Genomic DNA, 25,434 nt, shown 5'->3' on the forward strand with positions numbered 1-25,434 from the left:
CTGGAAAAAATTATACTAGGGAGAAACACATGGGATGGCCAGACAAGAGTTAAATCATTAGGGTAGAAAGAGAGACTTTACACTGGACTGTAAGTGTAAAGTGGGAAAGTGTTATGTGGGGGTGGGGGTGAGTAGGGGCAGTTGATGGGAAATGAAAGGGACAGGAGGCAGCACTTGGGTCATGAAGGAGTTCATGAGTGTTAGGTGGCATTGGCAAAGGTCAAGGGAGCAGCATGAAAGGCCAAGGAAAGGCAAAATGCAGAACTGCCTGGTTGTGGTATGTGCATATCTCAGGGCATGCCAAGCTGATGAGATGGGTGGTTGTCAGTGACTAACCTAAGGAGCAGAACAGAAGAGAGAAGAGGTTAAAGCCCAGACATTTGTAGAATGGGGCCTTAAAGGCAGATAGTGGGCAAAGGAGCAGGTGACTCTGGTTAATGGGAGGAAACTGGGTGACATATAAATTAAGAAGGCTCCTGCACAGACAGCACTGACAGGTAACCTCGGGGACATGGGATGGACTCACATGGAGTGAGTTCAGGATGTGGACAGAAAGAAGATGCCTGCAAATGGTGGAGGTGAAGCTGGGACCCAATGGGGAATAGGCATTTTGCAGTGACCAATGAATGAGTCTGTGTATCTGCTGTTCAAGGGTGGCTGAAAGGAGAGAGGTATACTATGTAGTAGAGAGCATGCAGGGCATGTAGAGAAAGTTGGAGTTGAGATTCTGTAGGTCCTATGAGAAAGGAAGGAAGATATATAGCAAAATGAAAAGTTGGAATACACAAGGCCCCAGTGAAGTGTAAGGCCTGTTTTTTTTGTTTTGTTTTTTGTTTGTTTGTTTTTTTGGCTGAGTCAAAAGAGAAGGGATAAGGAAGAGAAGGAGAAACAGAAATTGGTACCTGTGTACCAGTAGGGTTCCAAATCTAACCACGACTGTTTTAATGTAATAGCCAGAGGGAGAAAAAGAAAGGAAGAGGGATGAGGAAAACTTTAGGGACAACTGAGGCTAAACTCTATAGACAGAGCACATTTCCTGTATGAGACCCTATCCAGCAAAAAGAGGAACAATGGAGGAAGGGCTAAAAGGAAGCAGTACAGACAGTGATGATAGACTTTTGAGGAACCCACTAATCACCAAAGGAACAAAAAAGGCAAGTATGGTAGAGTGTGAGAGGCAAAGGAAAGGCAGATAGAGAGAGAGGCCAGAATTAATGAACAACCTGGAAAAGAACAGCTGTTGTTGACTGCAGAAGAGGTGATAGGTAGAGAATTGAAAGAGTTTGAGCATGAGAGCAAGTCCAATAAGAGAACAGACTCCTATCCTACAGAGGGGATTTGTTGAAGTAGCAGTACTAGCCAGTTGAGAGAAGGACCAGCCACAAGGAAGACAGGGAATGACTAAGAAATGCTAGGTAACAAAGAGAAACATGTCAAGTAAACTGTAACAATGGGAATATAATTCAACATATAAGTGGGCAATTACCTTAGGATAATGAACAGGACAAAGAAACAATCAAGGAGGATGAAGAGAAGAGAGCCAGGTGGAAGGGACATACTGGACAACAGAAAAGTACGTAGGGAGAAGTGGAAGGTCCCAGAGTGAGAATAAAGGCAGGTAAGGATACTCAGACCTGCCTACAATGCTTAGCATGGAGAAAGAAAAACAGAAAAGTGACTGTTCAAGGGAAATGTGTATTCTTTTATATATATATATATATATATATATATATATATAGTGAAAATTCCATACAGAGGGGTTACAATTATATGAGCAAGGTAATGAGTACATTTCTTATCAAGCATTGTTGCCTCCTCCTTTGTTTCCCCTTCTCATAGAGAAATGTGTGTTCTTAAAGAATTGAACATTGTTGCACATTGCAGATTTGGGGAAAGTTTCTTTACTACAGATCTGGCAGGAATGAATAGTAGCAGGTAATGTGTAGTGGTAGAAATGAGGCATGGGATAGAGTTAACGTTGATGTATAAGAGTTCAAGGGTGGAAATTAGGAGTAGAGTTGAAAGTAGGAGACTTTCAACAGTGATTCTTAACAGGGATGGGGGGGGGGGGTTCTACCTGAGAGAGAGGCAGTGGGAACAGCCCCCAATTGGTCTATCAGAGTATCAGACAGGGAGCAGTGATCTGCTCACAACATTAAAAAACAACTAAAGATGATTTTGATAGGCTACCTGGGGGCTGTGTATCCTGGGTGAGAATTACTGGTAGAGGTAGAAGGGGTGAAGGTAGGGCAGCAGACATGAGTCAGATTCCAGGCGCTGAGAAAATAATCTAAGCCCCGAGAAGATTCCATCTCTAGTGCAGAGAGGTGGAAGAGACGGTAAAGTGGCTATTTTGTAGTCCACAGGAGGGACTTGCAGACCAAAGGGAAGGCTCTGACAAGGATCCTTGACTCTGTTTGGTCCAGAAGAAAGATTAAAGAAAGAAGAAAATAACAAGCACATTCACAGATTGCATGAGAGGCTGATATAATGGTACACATGATTGAGGAGAGGTATTGTTTTGAGAAAGGGTTTTCTCATGCACACTGGGATTGGTTCAGATCTTGCATAAAGGATTAGTGAGGTCAATATGGTAGATTCAGGGAAGAATATTGGTTTTATATTAGAGGGGAAGGGTGGAGAAGGTTACCTTAACTGAAGATGTCAATGGCCACCACTAGTAAGTTAGAGGAATGACAAAGGAGAAGGCAACCCAAGGAGTGAAGGTGGTATCCACCACAGTGATTCTTAACAGGGGTGGGAGGGGGTGGGGATTCCATCCAAGGGGGGGGGTGGGCATGGCCCCCAGGGGGCCTATCAAAACATCAGAGGGGGAGCAGGGATCTGCTCACAAACTGTAACAACCACCCCAGCCAAAAGATGGTTTTGATAGGTCACCTGGGGGCTGTGCACCCCTGGGTGAGAATCACTGGTGGAAGGGGGAGAATGGACACGGGTAAGAGATGGGACAGTGAGCAGACAGTGACACAGGGTAATGGAGGCATCACAAGTCATAACTGTCACCCAGGATGAAGAGGACAGCAAGCAAGTGGATGTAGCTGAAAGGTACCTGGAAGGATGAGGGTCATGTGGGGATCTGCAGTCAGGGGTAGGTATGCAGTGCCAGCACTGTGGTCTCTCCTGAGGACTGAGATGGAGGAGGGAGGCGAAGAGAGATGGATCAGGGCATAAAGGTGATGGTTGGGTAGGACTGGTCCTCCACTGTGAAAGGCAGCGACAGAGGGGGAAAGGAGGCAGTGTTACAGAATAGCTATGAGAAGATATGAGTACTGAGGAGGAAGAAAGAGGAGGCAGGGATGAGTGTGTCCAGGAAGAACCATCATACTCAGGAACAAGTCAGGTTGAGTGTAGATAAGTACTGTGGCAGGAGTGAAGGCAAAAGACAAAACATCAGAGCAGGAACTTCATAGGAAGAGAGGGAGATGTTCTCTGAGGACATTTTCAGAATTTGAGAGAAATCTACTGGTGGTACATGTCTGAAATCCCAGTGTTCAGGAGGTTCAAGGCAATAGGATCACGAGGCCCGCTTAAGCTACACCTTGAAACATTTAAAAAAAAAAAAAAAGGAAGGATACAAAGGAGAGAGGCAGAGAGACGAAAGAGAAGAGTGAAGAGAAGAAGGAAAAGAACTAGCACTTAAAAAGTTACAGAGAGCACTGGTTCTTGGGAGCTAGAACATTCTTCTTGGATACACAGTGAGGCAAGGCTGAACTGCTGACTAAACCAGTAAATTCAGTACAGTCTCTCTAATAAAAGGAAGATTAAATAAGTGAGAACATCTGCAACTGTCAACAGATCATGGAGATTTCATACCAAGGGGACTACTGTACAAATTTCCAATGTTAGCTAAAAAGAGTGATGAGTAGGGAAAAGTATAGCTCTTCCCTATGCAAAAGGGTAGGAAAAGAGAAGAAATAATTAACTTTGACTGAGGAACAAGGATCAGAAGTGAAGGGGATATATTATTGGAAAACATGACAGAGGCCAGAGGGTCCAATGGGCAAAAAGAATGAAAATAGCAGGAGCCCAGTTTGGAACAGGACAGAGTTGTTGAGACTGCCTGTGTCAAAAAAGGCAATGCAAGGTCCAAGAAGAGGGACTGTGCCTGGGAATCCAGGGATACTTCTGGACAAATGGGTAAAGTAGTAGATGAATCCTCCTGAAGAGAAAGCATGGCATGGACAGAGGAGCCAGGAATGAAGCAGAGGCTGCAGGAGATTGAGATTGAGATGGTAGAGGTGTGGCACTTAGGGAATGTTAAGGAGCACTGGCACATGCTAAGATTTAGAAAGGTTGGAAGAACTATTCCAGGAGAGAAGGTAGATGCCACCACAACTGTGAAGTCAAGGATTCAGGATAATTCAAAGCAGATGGACTCATTATAGCCAGTTGGAGACAAAGAGGCTGCACCTATATCTAAGTAGTCAGGGCTGGTCAGGATTAGGGAAACACTCCTGAGTTCACAGATTGACTGCAAGGTAGCCAGTATATGGATTGATTGAAAGGTGACAGGGGTGGGGTGTACAACTGAACAATGTCAAAGGAACAGACTGTCAGGAAAACAAGAGCAGAAAGAAATGCTGGGGATGGTCGCAAAAGGGTTAAGTCCACAATCAGGGCAGAAACAGAGAGAATTCACACTGAGCTACCATGGGCCGGTTCTATATGGGGTACAGATGGGTAGAGGCAGTTGATGGGAAAGGAAAGGGACAGGAGGCAGCACTTGGGTCATGAAGGAGTTCATGAGTGTTAGATGGCATTGGCAAAGGTCAAGGGAGCAGCATGAAAGGTCAAGGAAAGGCAGAATGCAGAACTGCCTGGTTGTGGTATGTGCATATCTCAGGGCATGCCAAGCTGATGAGATGGGTGGTTGTCAGTGACTAACCTAAGGAGCAGAACAGAGGAGAGAAGAGGTTAAAGCCCAGACATTTGTAGAATGGGGCCTTAAAGGCAGATAGTGGGCAAAGGAGCAGGTGACTCTGGTTAATGGGAGGAAACTGGGTGACATATAAATTAAGAAGGCTCCTGCACAGACAGCACTGACAGGTAACCTCAGGGACATGGGATGGACTCACATGGAGTGAGTTCAGGATGTGGACAGAAAGAAGATGCCTGCAAATGGTGGAGGTGAAGCTGGGACCCAATGGGGAATAGGCATTTTGCAGTGACCAATGAATGAGTCTGTGTATCTGCTGTTCAAGGGTGGCTGAAAAGAGAGAGGTATACTATGTAGTAGAGAGCATGCAGGGCATGTGGGGAAACTTGCAGTTGGGGGATTTTTCTCCAAACTCTAGATTTGCTAGAGAAGATAAATATGGAAGGCAACTGGGAATAGAATAAAGCCCTCAGTGGACATTAAGGCATTTACCTGCTTGATTTTTCTCCCTTTTTAAATTAAAAAAAAAAAATGGTGGCTTGATCCAGGGACAATAGATGGAACCATGAACAGGATGGAAAATTGTACCTGCATAAGGCTCCTTAATAAGCATCATGCATGCAGTAAAGGCCTGATATGGAAAGAAATGGGACATTTGATTGACCTTAACCTGTGGAGAGAGAATAGGCTAATGGCCAGGATTACATTCACTTTGTGCAGTCCTTTTGAGAGGAAACAGAAATAATGGAAAAGGAAGAAAGAAATATAGGATTGTTCATGTTTTCTGTCTGACCATTAATGGAAAAGGTAAAAACAGAAAATGTTTGTTTTGAGAGAGGTGAAGGAAAAGGCAGGCTAAAGGAAAGATAGAGGTAGAATTAATGGAAGATTAAGACTACTGATACTGATGGCAGCAAAGGGATGGAAAGAGTTTAAAGATGAAAGCAGACCCAAGAAAGAAGAGGACGTGGAGAAAGAAAGCCTGAATCTAGTCAAGTGGCAGGTACTATGTGGTTAAGGGTGTGACCCACAAACAGAAATGTAGCCAAAAAGGATGTAGCTATAGGAGCACAATGTAGCACAAGGTAGAGTCCCCATGCTAAGACAGATGGCATAGGCGGTACCCAGGAAGAAATAAGAGCAGACAGCTCAGAATAGAACAGAGACAAGCTGGACAAATGAGAAACAAGGATATGGGAGCAGTCCCAAAATCAGAAGGCACTTAGGAAAGCTCAGGCCAGCTTGAAAAACTTGACATGGGGAAAGAAAAGCATAAAAAGGGTGGACAGCCATAGGCAAGGTGGAATCACTTAATAATGGCCTTGAGAGCTGTTGCAGGGGTGCAAAATTTAGGCCAGGCTCTTTACTACGGATCCGGCGGGGGAAGGGTGGGTGGGTGGGGAGGGTAAGGGATGGGGTTTACTGGGTAGAATGGGAGGGCAGGGTTGGGTACAGCGGGTGGGGTGGGGGGAGGGAGGGTTAGGGTGGGATTTGGGGTGAGGGACATGAGCCAAGTGCCAGGCATTGAGAAAATAATACTATTATTCTGAGCTGGAAGATAATTCCATATCTGGTGTTCAGACTGATAAATACCTGCTAAGAGACAAGAGATCCATCTGAAGGAGAAAGAGTATTTTCAGGTGGTGAGGAAGGTAAAGGGTAAGAGACTAGTTTGCAGGAAATAAGGAGAGATTTTTAGGTCAAAGGGGAAGGTCTGCCAGCATTCCTTGTCTTTGATTAGAATATGAAAGAGGAAGATTAAGGAAAAGGGATAATGATAAAGAAACAGAACAAATGGACTGGGGAAAAACACTGACAGAACAGTTAAGAATCAGATCTAGTAGGATCATGATGATTGGGAGTGGTATGCATTTGCTAAAAGAACAACTCTCATGCAGTCTGGGGTTGGTTCAGATCCTATATCAAGTATTAACAAGGAAAGCAATGTGGTGGATCCAAGTGGAGTGTGCCAGGCTTATATCAGAGGGGGAAGGGCAGAGATCCCTGAGTGAGGACATCAAAGGCCCACCATTGGAAAGTTAAGAGGCATGACAAGGGAGAGGACAGCCCAAGGAGTGAAGGTGGCATCCACAACAGTGATTCTTAATGGGGGTGGGGGGGTGGGGATTCCACTCAAGGGGGGGGGTGGGCATAGCCCCCAGGAGGCCTATCAAAACATCAGAGGGGGAGCAGGGATCTATCTGCTCACAAACTGTAACAACAACAACCCCAGCCAAAAGATGGTTTTGATAGGCCACCTGGGGGCTGTGCACCCCTGGGTGAGAATCACTGGTGGAAGGGCGAGATTGGACATGGGTCAGAGACAGGGCAGTGAGCAGAGAGCACCTGTGACACAGGGTAATGGAGGCATCACAAGTCATGATTGTCACTATGAAAACAGGTCCTGTCACCTAGGATGAAGAGGACAGCAAACAAGTGGATATAGCTGAGAGGCACCTGGAAGGATGAGGGTCATGTGGGGACCTGCAGTCAGGGGCAGATGTGCAGTGCCAGCACTTTGGTCTCTCCTGAGGACTGAGGTGGAGGAGGGCACTAAGAGAGATGGGCAGTGCACAGAGGAGATGGCTATCCATGGGGAAGGTAGGGGCAGAGGGAAAGGAAGCAGTGCTGGAGGGGAGCTCCTGAGAGGGATGAGTGCTAATGAGGAAGAAGGGGAAGAGAGGGGGCAGGGATAGGGATACCCAGGAAGAGAACTGTTGAGCCCAGCAGGCAAGTCAGGTTAAAGATGGGCATCTTTGAGAGGAAAGAAGGAATTTGTGGGGCAGAAGTATGGGTAGAAGATAAAAGCTGTGGGGTCATGAACTGTAGATCAGAGATCTGTCCCCACACCAATCACATTTGCCAGAGTGTAAAGAAGAATGTGAAAGATGTCTACAGGGTTATAGGGAACTTAGCTCTGAAGAGCTAGAGAGAGTAAAGTCTTGGGCATGAGAATCACTTGGCATGATAGTAGAGATTTGGAATAGTCTAATGCGGTATGCATGAGATAGAGGCCAAGAAAGAATTACAATCCTGACAGTTTTAAGAATGAGCTGGAGATTCCACAAGTTGTAGGTGAGGTAGGTGTACTAGTACCTTGAATGCTGTACAGAAATAAAGTGGTAAAAATGATCACCTGGGCCCCAGAATTGAGAGTACAGATGAGGCATTTATAAACGACAGTGGAACATGACGTAAGAAAAGTGATGTGATATACTGGGAAAGAAGAGCAGAATGAGCAGATAAGGAAGCCTAACAGCTACTGGGTTGAAAATTCCACAATGCATTGCACCAAAGAAACAAGGTAAAGATCGAAGGGAGTTAGTGAACATTAGAATTCAGAAACATTTCCATGGCAATATATCAAAGTTGTGTAAGGAAGCACATAGAGGAGGAGAGAGCATGGAGCATGTAGGTGAGGATAAAAGGAGGTGGGAAGAAGCTAAGGGTTGTAAGGTTGTAGAAATAGTAGCACTTCAGAGGTATTATGGACCAATGTTCAGATAAGGGCACATTGACAGGAGAAAATTGAAGGCAACAACTCCCAATGTCTTCACAATGGTGGAACTAGGAAGCTAAGATTTTTTTTAGGGGTAAATTTAGACAGCAGAAAGAGTCCACAGAGTATACTGAGGTCATAGGCTGGCTATGGTATCTGTAGTGAGTAGAGGTGAGGAAGGGAGCAAATAGCAATGCAGAAAGACTCGTGATTCAATGGATTTGATAGAAGGTGATGGGATGTGTAACTGGAACTTGAAGAGAAAGCTAGCGTTTCTAGAAGACAATAATGAGAAGTAACAGGAGTTAGGGTATGCAAGGATTAAATCGACATCTAGTATAGAAAGGAAGAATCACTGGAGTTGGCTAGCCTTTGAGGTCGTATGTGAGATTCCATTTGTATCAGAGGAGTTGAGATGTTAACAAAGGGATAGATGCATGTGATGAGAAAGAACTTCTGGAAAATAGGAAGTCAATGTGATAGAGATGCTAATTTGGAAAAGGGGATTATGAAGTAGTTTCTAAACTGAGCAGATTCTAGGAGACAAGTTGTTGAGATGGAAAGTATAAAGACCAAACCTTTGGAGGAGAGCAGAGAGGCAAAAACAAAGGTTTTTGTTTGAAGAATGGGATCTTTACAGAGAGTGGGGCAAAGAAACAACCCAAGTTGAATTAAACAAGGAAAGGCACTTTAAGATGGCACCTGCACAGAAAGCACTGGCAGGTAAACTCAGGGATTTGGGGATAGACTAATATAGGCTAAGTTCATTCTGTGGACAGACACAGTTGCAAATAGCATAGGCACAGTTAGAAACAAATAAGGAACAGGCATTTTGCAGTGATCATTGAAACTGTGCTTCTACAATGCCAAATAGCTGAAAGCTGGAGCTATCTTAGACATGGTGAAGAGGATAAAGGATGGGTATTCAATTTCAGTGTGGCATTACTTAGTGTCAAAAAAAAGTGACAAAAGTAAATTTATGCTGCAATAGAGAGCAAAAGTCTAAAGGAAGTTACTGGGTTTGGGCTTATGTCTTGGGAGGTTTGATCCTGAGAAAAAGCAAGGCAGAAACAAGAGGCTGAGAACATCTTAAATATTGCACACAAATGTTGGTATATTACTGGGCCCAATGAGTGATGAGGAAATGAGAAAACTACAAAGAACAAAAGGGTAACCTCCTGGTAAAGAATAGGGGTGGATTTCCTAAATTTTGACTTCTTGGTAAGTGGAAGTGATGTAGGACAGGAAAGGATACAGAGTAGAAATGCCAGACTGGCTTAAACTTTTGTGGGAATTATTGTAATAGACAGGACAGAAGAACATTTGGACAATCAGAGCGGAGAGTAGAGGTAACAATAAAAGGAAGATATGAAGAGTAAGAGCTAATGGTTCTAGAACAATATATGTGATATTGAGAATGGAAAGAGTCTAAACAGTGAGAAAAGGAGTGTGAAAGAAGCATAGACTACCCAAATGGAAAAATCTAAGCTGAGAATCTGGTAACACTGCCAGGCAGATCACTGAGAAAAGAACTGGCCATACTGAAGAAGCAGGGACTCTTCCATTGGCCAAGGAGGCAACAGAAGAAAGGCCACAAGCAGGAAGATAAAACTACAGGAGGGGGATACAACACACAGAGATGTCATCACCTAAGGAAGATACACAGGAAGTAAGCAGAACCCAGCAAGAATGCAAGGTGGAGAGCCCAGGATAGAACAGAGACAAGCTGGACAGCAATGGGGAGCCAGGGAAAAAGGGAGGACCCAGGGCTAGAACAAAGGCATTGAAGATGGCTCAGGCTAGCACACAAGCTTTCGCTTGGGGGGGAAAAAACCAGCAAATGGGGTGGACTGAATTGACAAGGAGGAACGTGGTTCTTAAAAGTTTTTAGTATTGTTGCAATGGGACAATTCCAGGCCAGGCTCTTTACTCTGGATCCAGCAGAAGAAGGGTAGATATTGAGGATGGGAATTCAGACAGGATATTGTCAGAGTTGATGGGATTAGAAGAAAGAGTATGGTTGATTGGTTGGTTGGCAGCAGTGAGGGATGGGATGGGGACACAGTCCAGCTGTAGAATTGAGAGAATATCTTACTGAACTGAGTTGGCAGACAATTCTGTGTTGAATTTTTACAGTGGGGAGACTGCTGAATGTACCCAGTGAAGAAAGGGAGAATAGCTGAATAAAGGTAGGAGGAAGGCTGAGAGGTGGGTCTGAAGGAAAGAAGGGGGAATGAAGGTAGAGGGAAGGACAAGAGGTTGGTTTGAAGCAAAGATGAGGAAACTGAGGATCAAAGGGTTACTTTGCAGTTGTGTCTTAACCGGGAACAATAGATGGCAAGTGGCATAAAGAAAAAAGGGGAATAGTGATCTCCAGAAGACCAGATTTGAGTGAACCATACTGACAGTTGCCTGATAGTCCTATCTGTTGGGGTGAAGTAGGGCCTTCAAAAGAACTCTCTCATGCATGCCAGGGTTGGCCCAGGTCTAGTATCAAGGATTAACAGGCAAAGTGATGTGGTGGATCCAAGTGGAGAGTGCCGGGTTTGTATCAGAGGGGGAAGGGCAGAGATCCTTGAGTGAGGACATCAAAGGCCCACCAATAGAAAGTTAGAGGCATGGCAAGGGAGAGGGCAGCCCAAGAAGTGAAGGTGTCATCCACAACAATGATTCTTACTGGGGGTGGGGGTGGGGGTTCCACATGAGGATTGGGGGGGGGGGTTGAGCATGGCCCCCAGGAGGCCTATCAAAACATCAGAGGAGGAGCAGGGATCTGCTCACAAACTGTAACAACAACCCCAGCCAAAAGATGGTTTTGATAGGCCACCTGGGGGCTGTGCACCTCTGGGTGAGAATCACTGTTGGAAGGGAGAGAATAGAGATGGGGCAGAGACAGGACAGTGAGCAGACAGCACCTGTGACACAGGATAAAGGAGGCATCACACACAAGTCATGACTGTCACTGTGAGAACAGGTCCTGTCATCCAGGACAGCAGGAAGAGGACAGCAAGCAAGTGGATGTATATAAGAGGCACCTGGAAGGAAGAGGGTCATGTGGGGACCTGCATTCAGGGGCAGGTGTGCAGTGCCAGCCCTGTGGTCCCTCCTGAGGACTGAGGTGGAGGAGGAAGGCTGAGAGAGACGAGAAGTACAGAGATGTGGATAGAGCTGGCTGTCCATGGTTGGGGAAGGCAAAAGTACAGAGGAAATGAATCAGTATGACAGCTCATGAGAAGAAATGAGTGGTGAGGAAAAAGAAGGAAGAAGGGATAGGAATGCCCAGGAAGAGAGCTGTCCTACTCAGCAGCAACATAGGTTGAGGGTGGATAAGTGCTGTGGCAGGAGAGCAGAAACAAAGCATGTGGACAGGAATTTGGTTGCAAAAACAGAGGCAGATGCTCCTGAGCTGGTTTTCAGCTGGTGTTTACAGAAAGGAAATGGGGAAGGTTACAAAGAGTTATGGTTGTGAGGACCAGAGGGAACTTATACCTTGGAGTTAAAGAGTTATGAGCAAGGAATGTGGGTGGTATGTAGAGATCTGGAACAGTGTGCTGCAGAGTGGGCAGAATGTGATGGAGCAGTAGGTAAGGAGGACAGGTTAAGAAGGAAGGTGTACAGAATGATTGAAAAATTCTAGGTTAGGAAGTGAAACCGTACTTTATTCTGTAGTTGAGACCAAGAAAGAAAACCTATCAACTGGTCCAGGAGAAGGAAGTTTTCCACACATGGGAGAGCAGGAAAGGAGTGATTGTCTGTCATACATGGGAGGGGAGAGGTAGTTAATGGTAAGAATGGGAACCAGCAGATGAAGGAGCTAGGTACTGACAGAATAGAGAACAGTGTTGAGAGAAGTCCTTGAGTCAGAGAAGGTACATCAAGCACCAAGAAGGAAAGAGATGTGTGGACAATATATAGGGACTGTGCCATTCAAGGCCACAAAATTAGATAGTGTAAGTGATGAATTCTGTTGAGGAGGACCACAGCACATCTAATACAATGAGGGGCAAAGATAGATAGGAGTGGGCCAAAGGACAGTGAGTTTGCATAATGTAGGGACTTAAGAAAGATCTGGGATCACTGTGGTTGAAAGGTAAGGAGAGATGGTAAAAAGGTGTGGGAATAATTGTTTGACAAGAAACTGTCTTTAACCTGGTATAACTGTGTAATTAGGACAGTTAAGAGGGAACTCAAAACAGGCAGACCTGGTAGAGCTGGCTGGGGCCACAAAGGATGCATGCCATTGTTCACAGTGATATAGGCCAGTCAGAAAGGGCACAGAGGTGGGAAATTTCTGAATGAATTTATTTTCTAACATGTAGAAGCAAAGTATGAATGGATGTTAATATGTAAGTAGACAGTATCTAGAAAACAACAGGAGAAAATGCAAAGGATATGCCATGTCAGGGGAAATCCACATCCTGTGTCCCAAGAAAGGCTTTGGAGTAAGAAATTACAACTGGTATTGTGTGAGTAGCAATTTTGTTCAAAGGAATTGATAGGAAAAATAGAGTAGAAGTGAGTGAAATGGGAGACACACATTTCAAAATTTCTAGATTATTCCTTGTTAAAGGAACCAACAAGTAAGAATGGAAGAAGACATCTAGAGTTCTACAACTAAGAGATGCTGCCAGATCTCAGTGGGCAAGAAAGTAGTCCATTGGAGGGTGGGGGTATGGTATATCAAGGCCAGACCATAGAATGGGCAGTAAAGAGCAATAAAAACATTGGCACAGGCAGCATCAAGCCCTTTGAAGAATGGGTAGCAGAAAGTCAAAGTGAATTGGGTTAAAAGGCAGAGACTGGGCAGCATGGCACTTTAAAAGATGGCTCTTGCAGACAGCCTCAGCAGGTAACCTCAGTGATGTGAGTCCAAGTGCAGAGTAGTGAGTGGGAAGCAATGCAGAGGAAGTGTTCTGTCACATCAGTGAATCTCTGCTTCCACACTCTCATGGTTGCTGAAATATGGTACTAGCTGGGGTATACAGGAGTCCTTAAAATGCAATGAGGTGCACTAACATTAGTAGAGGAAGGGAAGGGAAGTAGTGTGCACAGTGGGAGCAAGGCCTGGATGAGGGTAAGTTAAGAGTTTGGAATCAGAGTTTCTTATTGGAGGTGGCTAGACCCAGAGGAATACAAGAACAAAGGATCAAAATCAGTCCAGTATAAGAGGAGAGTACTTACATCAGTTACATCTGTCTATAGCTCCTACTTAGGGAGTATTTACAAGACAGAAAGCTAAAAAAAAAAAAAAAGGGAGAGATAAGAGATCTGGACATCCCCAAAGTAGTGAGGAAGAAAGTATGATTTGTGGGGAGAGTGCTCAGTTGGGATTATTTAGGGGAAAAGGGGTAGAATAGAGCTAAGGAAAAATGAGGAGGAAGTGTAGGACTAGTTGTAGAATTTTGTGGGAACTAGAGTGAGGGAAGAGAGGAAAGGCTGGAATGGAGATGAGGAAAAGGCAGCCCAAGAGACAGAGTTGGCCAGAATAAAAGCAATGTCCAAAGTAGTGACAGCTAATAGTTCCATAAAAGAAGGTAGGCTAGGAAGAGGGTTGAAAGAGTTGAAACTGTGACAGCAAGTAAAGGGAATACGAACACACACACAAGTAATAGAAAAGAACCAACTCAGATAGTGTCAGACTATAGGTACGAAGAAAATGCTGCCAGAGAGGAGAAAGATTTCCTTAGTGTGGACTCAGGAAGAAGTGGGTAACATACACAATGTAGCAAGAAAGATGAGAATATATGACAATAGAGTATATAGGAGGGTAACCTACAAAATTCAGTGTGCAAGAGGTAGCTAGGACAGATAGAGAGCAGACAGCAGGGTATAAAGGAGTCAGGGTGGCCAGCAACAGGGAAGGAGTGGGGGACAGTCCCAGAAGAGAAAAGTACAGAAGGGATGCACAAGAACTGGGAGAGAATACTGTGTGATCTTAAAGCCTTGAGCATATGGCAAGGCTGCAGGTGCTCAGACCATTTATTAAATACTTGGAAATTATAGGTCAACCCTTTTTTATGGGTCTGGAGGGAAAAAGTAGACAACTGGAACAGGGTTGGGTGGGCTTTGCAGTAGGACACAGTGGGTTGGATAGAATTGCAGGGTTAGAAACGGGATAATGAATACTCAATTAGGGTAACTGTACATGTTGGGGGAAGAGATAAAACAGGCTGCATACATTGAAAATACAATCTTTTTGAACCAATCTGCTGAACGATTCGGTATGGATTCTGAGATTGATGACCATATTCATCAAAAGAAACAAAACGGAATAGTGTTAGAGGGAGTGCAAGGGAAGGAAAAGTAAGCAGGGACTCTAGGAATGAAAAGAGAAAGCACAAGGACAGAAAATCCTTGTCTCTGGACTAGAGGAAAACGGGAAGAAAGGTATGAAAGACTGTAGAGAGGTAGGACTAGAATTAAAGTTACTGATAAAAACCATGATAGTCATATAGGCTCTAGAAGATGTAATATGCACAGAAATGGATTTCTTAACCACCTCTCATGAATACTGGAGTTGTATACAATGTATATGAAGGAGTGCTGAGAAAGAGGAGGACTAGGAGTCTAAGGAATCGTGGTAATTCTAAGGGGCGGGGGAAGGGAAGAGATGTAGCATCAAGGATTAACATAGAAACTGATGTGGTGGACCCAAGTGGAGAGTACCGAGTTTGTATCAGAGTGGAGAGGGCAGAGATCCTTGGGTGAGTACACCAAAGGCCTACCATAAGAAAGTTAGAGGCATGACAAGGGAGAGGGCAGCCCAAGGAATGAAGGTGTCATCTACAACACTGATTCTTACTGGGGGTGGGGGTGGGGGATCCACATGAGATATGTGGGGGGGGTGAGCATGGCCCCCAGGAGGCCTATCAAAACATCAGAGGAGGAGCAGGGATCTGCTCACAAACTGTAACAACAACCCCAGCCAAAAGATGGTTTTGATAGGCCACCTGGGGGCTGTGCACCTCTGGGTGAGAATCACTGTTGGAAGTGAGAGAATAGAGATGGGGCAGAGACAGGACAGTGAGCAGACAGCACCTGTGACACAGGATAAAGGAGGCATCACACACAAGTCATGACTGTCACTGTGAGAACAACTCCTGTCATCCAGGACGGCAGGAAGAGGACAGCAAGCAAGTGGATGTATATAAGAGGCACCTGGAAGGAAGAGGGTGATGTGGGGACCTGCATTCAGGGGCAGGTGTGCAGTGCCAGCCCTGTGGTCCCTCCTGAGGACTGAGGTGGAGGAGGAAGGCTGAGAGAGACGAGAAGTACAGAGATGTGGATAGAGCTGGCTGTCCATGGTTGGGGAAGGCAAAAGTACAGAGGAAATGAATCAGTATGACAGCTCATGAGAAGAAATGAGTGGTGAGGAAAAAGAAGGAAGAAGGGATAGGAATGCCCAGGAAGAGAGCTGTCCTACTCAGCAGCAACATAGGTTGAGGGTGGATAAGTGCTGTGGCAGGAGAGCAGAAACAAAGCATGTGGACAGGAATTTGGTTGCAAAAACAGAGGCAGATGCTCCTGAGCTGGTTTTCAGCTGGTATTCACAGAAAGGAAATGGGGAAGGTTACAAAGAGTTATGGTTGTGAGGACCAGAGGGAACTTATACCTTGGAGTTAAAGAGTTATGAGCAAGGAATGTGGGTGGTATGTAGAGATCTGGAACAGTGTGCTGCAGAGTGGGCAGAATGTGATGGAGCAGTAGGTAAGGAGGACAGGTTAAGAAGGAAGGTGTACAGAATGAATCATAGAGAACAGCTAAAAGAAGGATGTGTATATGAGAGTAAAATGTACCTTACTGTGCAGTATAGACCAGAGCAGGGAAATGGATCAGCTGACTTGAGAGAGAACCATTCCATATTTAAGAATGCATGAGAAGAGAGGTAGTCACTGTATAAAAATAATGGAAACCAGCAGATGGGGCAAGAAGCAGAAAGAGAAGAGGGGAATGAGAGGAGGAGCAAGTGGGAAACAAAGAAGGGGAGGAGAAGAAGAAAAGGTTAAGGGGAAGGGAGAAGGCTGTTGAAAGGCTCAGGGAAGGCCCTGAATCAGGGAAAGGCCATAAAGAGCCAAGAAAGAGGGAGAGAAAGTGAGAACCACAGGTAAGCAAACCTAGAGAGGAAAAGACCATGGGATGGGTAGGAGAGAGGGCAACAAAGTTTAGAGGAGTTCAAAGAGGATGTGGCAGTAAAGAAGGTATAGGAACCACAGGGTAAGAAAGGACATAAGACACCAAGCTGGAGGGAAAAAGGCCTCTAGGGGAGAAATGATTGTTAATAATATGTTGGATCTCACTCTAGTGAGAAGCTAGGAGACTTAGGGATGATGATGAGACTGACTCATCATAGGAAGTTGGTAACAAAGAAGCAGGTACTGATGTCAATAGTCAGGACTGTTCAGGAAAGGTACAGACACCTTCGAAAATTAGAGAAACACTCCTGAGTGCCTAGTTTGATTGAAAGGTAGTAGATGCATGGACTGATTGAAAGGTGGCATGGGTGTGCAACTGAACAGTGTAGAAGGAACAGAGAGTATCAGGAAAAGAAGACAGGAAGAAATGCAGGGGATGGTCACGCAACCAGGATGGAAACAAGAGAGACTTTGCACATGGCAGGTTCTACATGGTGTATATACGTGGGTAGAGGCAGTGATGGGAAAGGAAAGGGACAGGAGGCAGCACTTGGGTCATGAAGGAGTTCATGAGTGTTAGATGGCATTGGCAATGATCAAGGGAGCAGCATGAAAGGTTAAGGAATGCAGAATGCAGAATTGTCTGGTTGTGGTATGTGCATATCTCAGGGCATGCCAAGCTGATGAGATGAGTGGTTGTCAGTGACTAACCTAAGGAGCAGAACAGAGAGGAGAGAAGAGGTTAAAGCCCAGACATTTATAGAATGGGGCCTTAAAGGCAGATAGTGGGCAAAGGAGCAGGTGACTCTGGTTAATGGGAGGAAACTGGGTGACATATAAATTAAGAAGGCTCCTGCACAGACAGCACTGACAGATAACCTCAGGGACGTGGGATGGACTCACATGGAGTGAGTTCAGGATGTGGACAGAAAGAAGATGCCTGCAAATGGTGGAGGTGAAGCTGGGACCCAATAGGGAACAGGCATTTTGCAGTGACCAATGAATGAGTCTGAGCTTTTGCTGTTCAAGGGGTGGCTGAAAGGAGAGAGGTATACCATGTAGTAGAGAGCGTGCAGGGTATGCAGAGTTGAGTGACTTTCCATGCCAATGGCATGTCAAATACATAAAGTGAGCTTAGGTCAGTAGAGTATGGGCACAGAATAAGCGTGGACAAGGAGGAAACTGTAAGGTTATCAGGTTATGTTGTTTCCTTTAGGAGGCTTAATCCAGAGAATAAAAAGGGAGAAATGCATAAGATGAAGTGTTGTAGCTACATAAGAAGGGCTTTCTAAAATTTTAACATGGATACAGTATCCGTAGTGTAGCCAACTTGGCCAAAGGGACATTTAGTGGGAATCAAGGGTTCTGTGTATAATAGGTAGGGCTATTCTGTTTATGGTGCCAATTTGGTAGCACAGAATAGCAGTGCAGATAAGAAAATGGTACAGAGCAGTAAGAAGAAGATCTGGCTATAGAATTATGTGTTCTCTTGCTGGATGAAAGAATGGGAAAGGTGAAGAAAAGGCAGCTTAAGGAAAGTTGGCGGTATAATTAATGCAAGAATCAAACTAGTGAAACTGGTTGATTGCAGAAAATACTGTAAGCCAGGAATAAAAAGAGATCAGATCCAAGAAGGGGAAAAAGTCATAAATCTAGCCAACTGGCAGGTCGTTGAGAAAAGAACTGGCCATACTGAAGAAGCAGGGACTCTTCCATTGGCCAAGGAGGCAACAGAAGAAAGGCCACAAGCAGGAAGATAAAACTACAGGAGGGGGATACAACACACAGAGATGTCATCACCTATGGAAGATACACAGGAAGTAAGCAGAACCCAGCAAGAATGCAAGGTGGAGAGCCCAGGATAGAACAGAGACAAGCTGGACAGCAATGGGGAGCCAGGGAAAAAGGGAGGACCCAGGGCTAGAACAAAGGCATTGAAGATGGCTCAGGCTAGCACACAAGCTTTCGCTTGGAGGGGAAAAAACCAGCAAATGGGGTGGACTGAATTGACAAGGAGGAACGTGGTTCTTAAAAGTTTTTAGTATTGTTGCAATGGGACAATTCCAGGCCAGGCTCTTTACTCTGGATCCAGCAGAAGAAGGGTAGATATTGAGGATGGGAATTCAGACAGGATATTGTCAGAGTTGATGGGATTAGAAGAAAGAGTATGGTTGATTGGTTGGTTGGCAGCAGTGAGGGATGGGATGGGGACACAGTCCAGCTGTAGAATTGAGAGAATATCTTACTGAACTGAGTTGGCAGACAATTCTGTGTTGAATTTTTACAGTGGGGAGACTGCTGAATGTACCCAGTGAAGAAAGGGAGAATAGCTGAATAAAGGTAGGAGGAAGGCTGAGAGGTGGGTCTGAAGGAAAGAAGGGGGAATGAAGGTAGAGGGAAGGACAAGAGGTTGGTTTGAAGCAAAGATGAGGAAACTGAGGATCAAAGGGTTACTTTGCAGTTGTGTCTTAACCGGGAACAATAGATGGCAAGTGGCATAAAGAAAAAAGGGGAATAGTGATCTCCAGAAGACCAGATTTGAGTGAACCATACTGACAGTTGCCTGATAGTCCTATCTGTTGGGGTGAAGTAGGGCCTTCAAAAGAACTCTCTCATGCATGCCAGGGTTGGCCCAGGTCTAGTATCAAGGATTAACAGGCAAAGTGATGTGGTGGATCCAAGTGGAGAGTGCCGGGTTTGTATCAGAGGGGGAAGGGCAGAGATCCTTGAGTGAGGACATCAAAGGTCCACCAATAGAAAGTTAGAGGCATGGCAAGGGAGAGGGCAGCCCAGGAAGTGAAGGTGTCATCCACAACAGTAATATGAGTTGTAACCAATGCCTTATGAAGTAGCAAGAAGAGGAAGGGCTGCTCGGTAGTGTACTCTCATTTTCAACAGTGTAATGTAAAGATTACTGAATGTTGTAGAGTGGTAGCTATGGGGGACAGGTCAAGAAAATCATAGGAGACAAAGAAGGGCACCTATGTGCCACGTGGAGAGTGAAACTGTACTCTGAAGACTACAACAGGAGAATTCATCAGGTGAGTCAGGAGATGGGAGGAGTTTGCTATACATGGGAAAGCATGAGGAGAGAGGTGGTCAGTAGGTAATACTAATGGAAGCTAGTAGATGAAGGAGAACATTGAGGAGAGCCAAGTCAAGAGAAGAGTGTTCTTGAAAAGCTCAGGAAAGGCCCTCTATAGGGGGTTACCAAATTAGCACCAGGAAAAAAAGACAAAAGGTATTACATTCAGGTGAACAAGTCTAAAGACCCTGGGGTGTTTAGGACATATGGTGAAGGAGGGATTGATGGAACCCAAGTAGAAAGGGGTGTGGAAGGAGTAAACCTAGAAAGTCCTTAGGACACAGGTCAGTAAATGGCCTAAGCAAGATACCATGCAGAGGCAATTCCTAAGTGAGCAAGTGACTGTCCCTAGTTTGTTTGACCTGAGTGGCTAGGATGAATAGTGTTAAATTCAGACGGCAGATTGGTTTGGTAGAATGTGCTTGAGACACATAGGCAAGTCATAGTGGCAATAGTGAAGATGTGTTTGGAATGGAGACAAGACTCCTGGGTATATTTATTGATAGTAAGGTAGCCTGATGGTTATGATTTGTTGGATTACAATTGATTAGTTTCTGGAAAAATACCTGGGGACAAAACAGGGCCTTAGGGGTGGATGACAGCCAGGTATGATTAAATCTTTATCCAGGTTTAAAAGAGATATTCAAGTAAGTAACCACATGAAAGTGTATTTATGAATCAACCTGGCCATGTGATGGATCAGAAATGACTGGTGCAAGAGAAGACAAAACCATCTCAATTTGTTGTGGCTCTTGTTTGGTGAAGGAGAGTATCAAAAAGCAGAAAGCAGAATTCAGGATTATCAAACTGTTGGGGTTAATGCTATTGTCAATTCTCTTCAAATAAGCAGATGACAATGAAGGGTTTTATGCAAGACCAGAGGAGCAATATATGTAGAGTAGTTCCTTCCTGGAAGAGCAATGAGTACACCCATAACAACTTGTGGAAATAGCTTTGCTGACTGAGAAAATAGCAAGGGAAAAATACTTACAATGGGAGACATGGGTTACTAAAGATAGTGTAAGAAACTATTAGAGGTCAAGAATTAGAAATCCATATGGTAACTATAAAATTTACAAATATGACCCAGGCATGGTGATGTATTCCTGGGATTTCAGCACTCAGGAAGGGAATTCAGAAAAATCCTAAATTCAAGGTCAAAGGAGGCCGTACAGAGAGTTCCTATCTCAAAGGAAAAAGGAAAAGCCATCAAAGAGTTCAATATACTTAATGATCTTTAACATGGTTTTCCACAAAATTAGTGGTCAATATGAAGGCAATTGGGGCTATTGGCACTGATATTTATAAAATTTAGTGTGGATAAGGTAAGTACCTTTGCCCACTTAATCTTTATTCAAAGTATGGCATAAGGGGAAATAGGAGGCATGTGCATAAAGAAGTTATCTGTAGGGAATTTGGTGGTTGCCAGTAATCACTTGATAAATGGGCAGAATCAGGAGAGTAAATACTCAGATAAAGATAAATTTGTGAAGTGTTATTCTCAAGAGAGAGCCTCAGCATCAATCTTCACAAAGAATGTACTTGATAAGTAAAGAGTAGTTGAGTCTATTGGAAGCTAAGCAGATGGAAAAGAGAGCAATGAGATATGGAAAAGAGGAAACTCAAACTAGGAATCTATCTGTATGGCAGATAGAGTAAATGGCCTAGGCAGCACTAATAAAGCAAGTTTATTTTTTACTTTCTTAAGATAAAAAAAGAAGATATAAGTGGGTATACTATGTTTATGTTGCCTTCTGGAGAGATGGGATTATGTAAGTAAAGGTAGTAGTGAAGGCTGAGGTCATCATATTCCTGAAACTAGGGACAGAAGAGGCTTGACAGAGTGGATGACAAAAACTTCAATAAGTTTCAGAAAAGTCAGACTGAGAAGTCAGAATGAGAAGGTAAATAAGGAAAGTAAATCCTGGCAGATTTCATAATGGGTCAAACTGTGCACATACTAAATTGAAGGTCAGACTTAAATTAGTAACTATATTACTTAATTTTTTGTTAAATTGAATAAACTAAGGAGAACTTAGTGGTTAAATAGTGATGTCCTGCCAATCCTGCTCATGGTGTTTGAGCAAAATTTCAGAGTAAATGCTTACCACCGAAAATACAAAGTTTCATCAGGTGTTATTAATGTGGATACCAGTGAGTGAAATTACTCAAAGTAATAAAACTTAAAGGTTAATATCACTTCATGAAAGTAGTAGATTTTATACAGTATGCCAAGAGTTATTGAACAAAAACATATCGAACAAAAAATAATGGATGGGATACTACAGATTCAAAGAAAAGTTTTGAGTCCATCAGATTGCTTTGCAAACACTGTTCAAATAAATATAGGCAGGAAAATTCAAAGTCGAAGTGTTTATAAAAGAATTATGAACTGTTATATAAAAGGCAGCATCCCTGATGAAAAACAGAAAAGAAACTCCATACCTATATTGTTGGAGATGATGTTAGTATGGGTGTTTTCTATGGAAGATCTCAGTATATTTTCTCTGGCAGACCCTTTCTAAAATTAGTTATTTCCATTTATTGAAGTGGCTCTAGATGATGAAAATTATGATGCCATAAAGGCTGATAGTAGAACAATAAAGTCAATCTAGAGTTTTAACTGATTCTGAATAGACAGTGGAATAAAAAAAGGTAAATAAGTACAGACATTATAAAGTTCCAAAGTGGAGAGTAATTCATGAAATTTTTATTGATGTGAGAAATACTCAAAAGGAAGGGAAGTTACCACATGAGAATGGATGTTAAGGAAGAATTTTGCTTGAAAGATTTTCCAAAACTTTGTGGGTAACTGAGTAATTCTTAGAGGATAAAAGATAATATGTAGGAATAATTAAGTGAAGACCTGCTAATAACTTTTCTAAGAAATTACCCAAGCTTTGAGAGGAGGTACTATCAAATTTAATTAAAGCAAATTTTTTCAGTAGGGGAGATTTCTGTGCATTAATAAAGATTGGGGGAAGTGAGAAAGTTAATGATTGATCAAAGAAAGTATGATTGATGGTGCAAAATCTAGAGCGTAAGCTATGGGTCTTCTGAACTGTGGAATATTTGGTTTTAAAGATAATAAATGGAAAAAGCAGTTAATTCCAGAATTAAATAGTGTCAGTTAATTATGTGTCCAAAACCATGCTAAGTACTTTCTTATTTCATTTCATCCTATAACAATCCTGACAGGCTTATACAGATTAAAGAATTTACTCAAGATCACAGCACATATACAAGGCCAGAATTTTCTATTCTTACCTGTGTACAAAGCCTTCTTTTGTATTATGTTCTTTTCAAGTTGAAAGGATTCATAACCAAGAATTTCTATATTCCTCCCCCTTGTTACTTAAGGAAAAAAATCATTTTCTGAGACGAAACATGTTACAGAGAGTAGGGTTGTAGTAGATTGTAAAATTTGGATTATTTGTGAAGGGAAATTAAAAAAAAACAATGATTGGTAAAAGACTTCTATTACCATCTATGCCCTGAAATTTCACTTCTTTTATTGCACAGCAAAGACTTTAGTGTGACCATAGATTAAAAATTAGAGACATCTACTTTAAAAAAAAAAAAACCTAGAGAATAGAAAGGAGCTTGTTTTTAAACAGGTATATGATGGATCAAATATAATTAATTATTAATGCAATTTTAAAAGCCCAAGTTTTGAGACAAGATTTCATTTTCCCCCCAAGACGCAAAAGTTTGTAACCACATTCTATCACTGAATAGAAACCCTTTAGCAAAAAAGAAAGAAAATTCTCTAATTGCAAAACAAAAATTATAAACATAAATCAAGAGTCCCTAGCCAGCAGACCAAAGGTTGAAACTTTTGGGATAATTTGTAAGATCTTTGTTTTAAGAAACAAATATATTCCTTAGTGAAGATGGGTGAGAAAGCCTCTTCTATTCTTCCTCTGTTGGTGGAAATATTTTCTGTTGTTGTTTTCTTATATGTGTCTTTTGGTATTATAAAATTGTACTTATTAAATTCTGTTAATTCACTCCCTGAAGTGTGGGGTACCTGAGTTATCATTTATCATAATGATCCTGGAAAATTAGAGAAGTCAGTATTTACAATAGGGAAGGCCTGGATTTTTCAATGGGTTCAACATTTCACTTCCTTCTATAATTAAGTGGTAAGGTGATGGCATCCTTTAAAATACAAGAACTTGATGAGTTTGGCGGGGAGGGGGGGGGTGCCCACAGTGAAGTTCTGAAGCTAGGAGAAATGTCTATTGAAAAATAAAATACAGTTTCCCAGGATAATGGCAAAAGCCTCAGAGCTACATCAAGGCTGGACCTACATACTAGTTCAGAACATAGCTTTACTGAAAAGTACAAACAGCTTACTTAGGCTAGTGGGCACACTTCAGACCTATCAAACTGTAAAGAAGTAAAGCTACAAGGAAATGGAACTAGAAAAACCTCACAAAGGGATAAGGAGGTAATTAAAGGTTTAAGACCAATGATCTAAAGCTCAAAGAAGAAATATCAGAGGCCAGATAGGAAAGTGCCTTCCCACCCAGGGAGTTATAGATCTAGGGTGGCTGTAGACAGAAATGCAGTTCCACTCATGGCTAGAGGTAACAACCTGGGATTCAGACTCAGCAATGGTGCCAACTTGAATCTACCTCGTGCCAGAGTCTGAGTAGCCTGGCCTACCACCCAACACAGATAAGATTAAGCAGGGGCCCCCAGGAATTGATATCAAGAAGGGAGTTAAGAGAGGGGCTGTAAAAGAAAGTGGGTTAAGCCCCAGATGTAAATGAATGATGACCAGTGACATCTACTTACTAGTTAATGCTTTTATGATTTCTCATAACTCCGTAACTGCCCCAATTATTTGTTAATACTGTTGACCTCTGTTTTTCCTGTACTTACAAGCAGTAAAAAATTGTTCAAAACATCAATGTGATGTGTGTGCTTATTTCTATGAAAACTGGCTTATTTCTATGAAAACTGAATATGGGAAGAGAACTCAGTGGAATAAAGAAATCAAGAACAGATATCTGATATTTACAAGAGATAGAACACAAGGCTCTCTCAAATCCCCAAGTATATAAGTACTTAGTTGGTACTAGCAGTTGGCTCTCTTTTAGCCACTCTCCTCTGACACACACACTCACACACACACTCTCTCTCTCTCTCTCTCTCTCTCTCTCTCTCTCCATCCAGGTTAAGTAAATCCAGAGCATTTCCCAAACATGGATAAAAAATGGTTGGCTAAAAGTCCTAATTAAGGTAAAACATACTACAATAAAGATACTAATCAGATTTATGCTGCACAATGTATTTTAAAATGTCAGTTATCTCCTAAATAAGGAAGTTTTGCAGCATGTCCTGGAAAGAAACATCAGAGTAGATCATGATTCTTCATAAGAGGCATCAAGTGTATGGACTCTTCCTAGTGGTTAAGTCCCTTTTTGGGCTACTACTATATACATTGTTTCTCTTTGAGGATTAAATTGCCAGCAAATATTACTAAGAATTAATTTTAAAATTATTTCTGCATCAGCAACCAATTTTATAAACACATGCATACATACATACACACACATACCACCAATCATCACTACATTAAATTCTGTTTTGTTATTGTTGTTGTTTTTGTTTTTTGGTTAGGTGTGGGGCTTGAACTCTGGACCTGGGCACTGTCCCTCAGCTCTTGAGCTCAAGCCTACCACTCTACCACTTGAGCCATAGCGCCACTTCCAGTTTTCTAGTGGTTTACTGGAGATAAGTCTCATGGACTTTCCTGCCCAGGCTGGCTTTGAACCGTGATCCTCAGATTTCAGCCTCCTAAGTAGCTAGG

General features: G+C 43.0%; 1 protein-coding gene across 2 annotated transcripts in view; it reads right to left on the bottom strand.

The window, feature by feature from the left end:
• Copg2 (COPI coat complex subunit gamma 2) overlaps positions 1-25,434 on the bottom strand; it is a 108,898-nt gene that overhangs the window by 21,956 nt on the left and 61,508 nt on the right. The gene's annotated exons all lie outside the window — the stretch shown is intronic.

Source organism: Dipodomys spectabilis, unplaced genomic scaffold (genome assembly GCF_019054845.1).
Source record: "Dipodomys spectabilis isolate Male_0828 unplaced genomic scaffold, ASM1905484v1 ptg000197l, whole genome shotgun sequence".
Lineage (NCBI taxonomy): Eukaryota > Metazoa > Chordata > Mammalia > Rodentia > Heteromyidae > Dipodomys > Dipodomys spectabilis.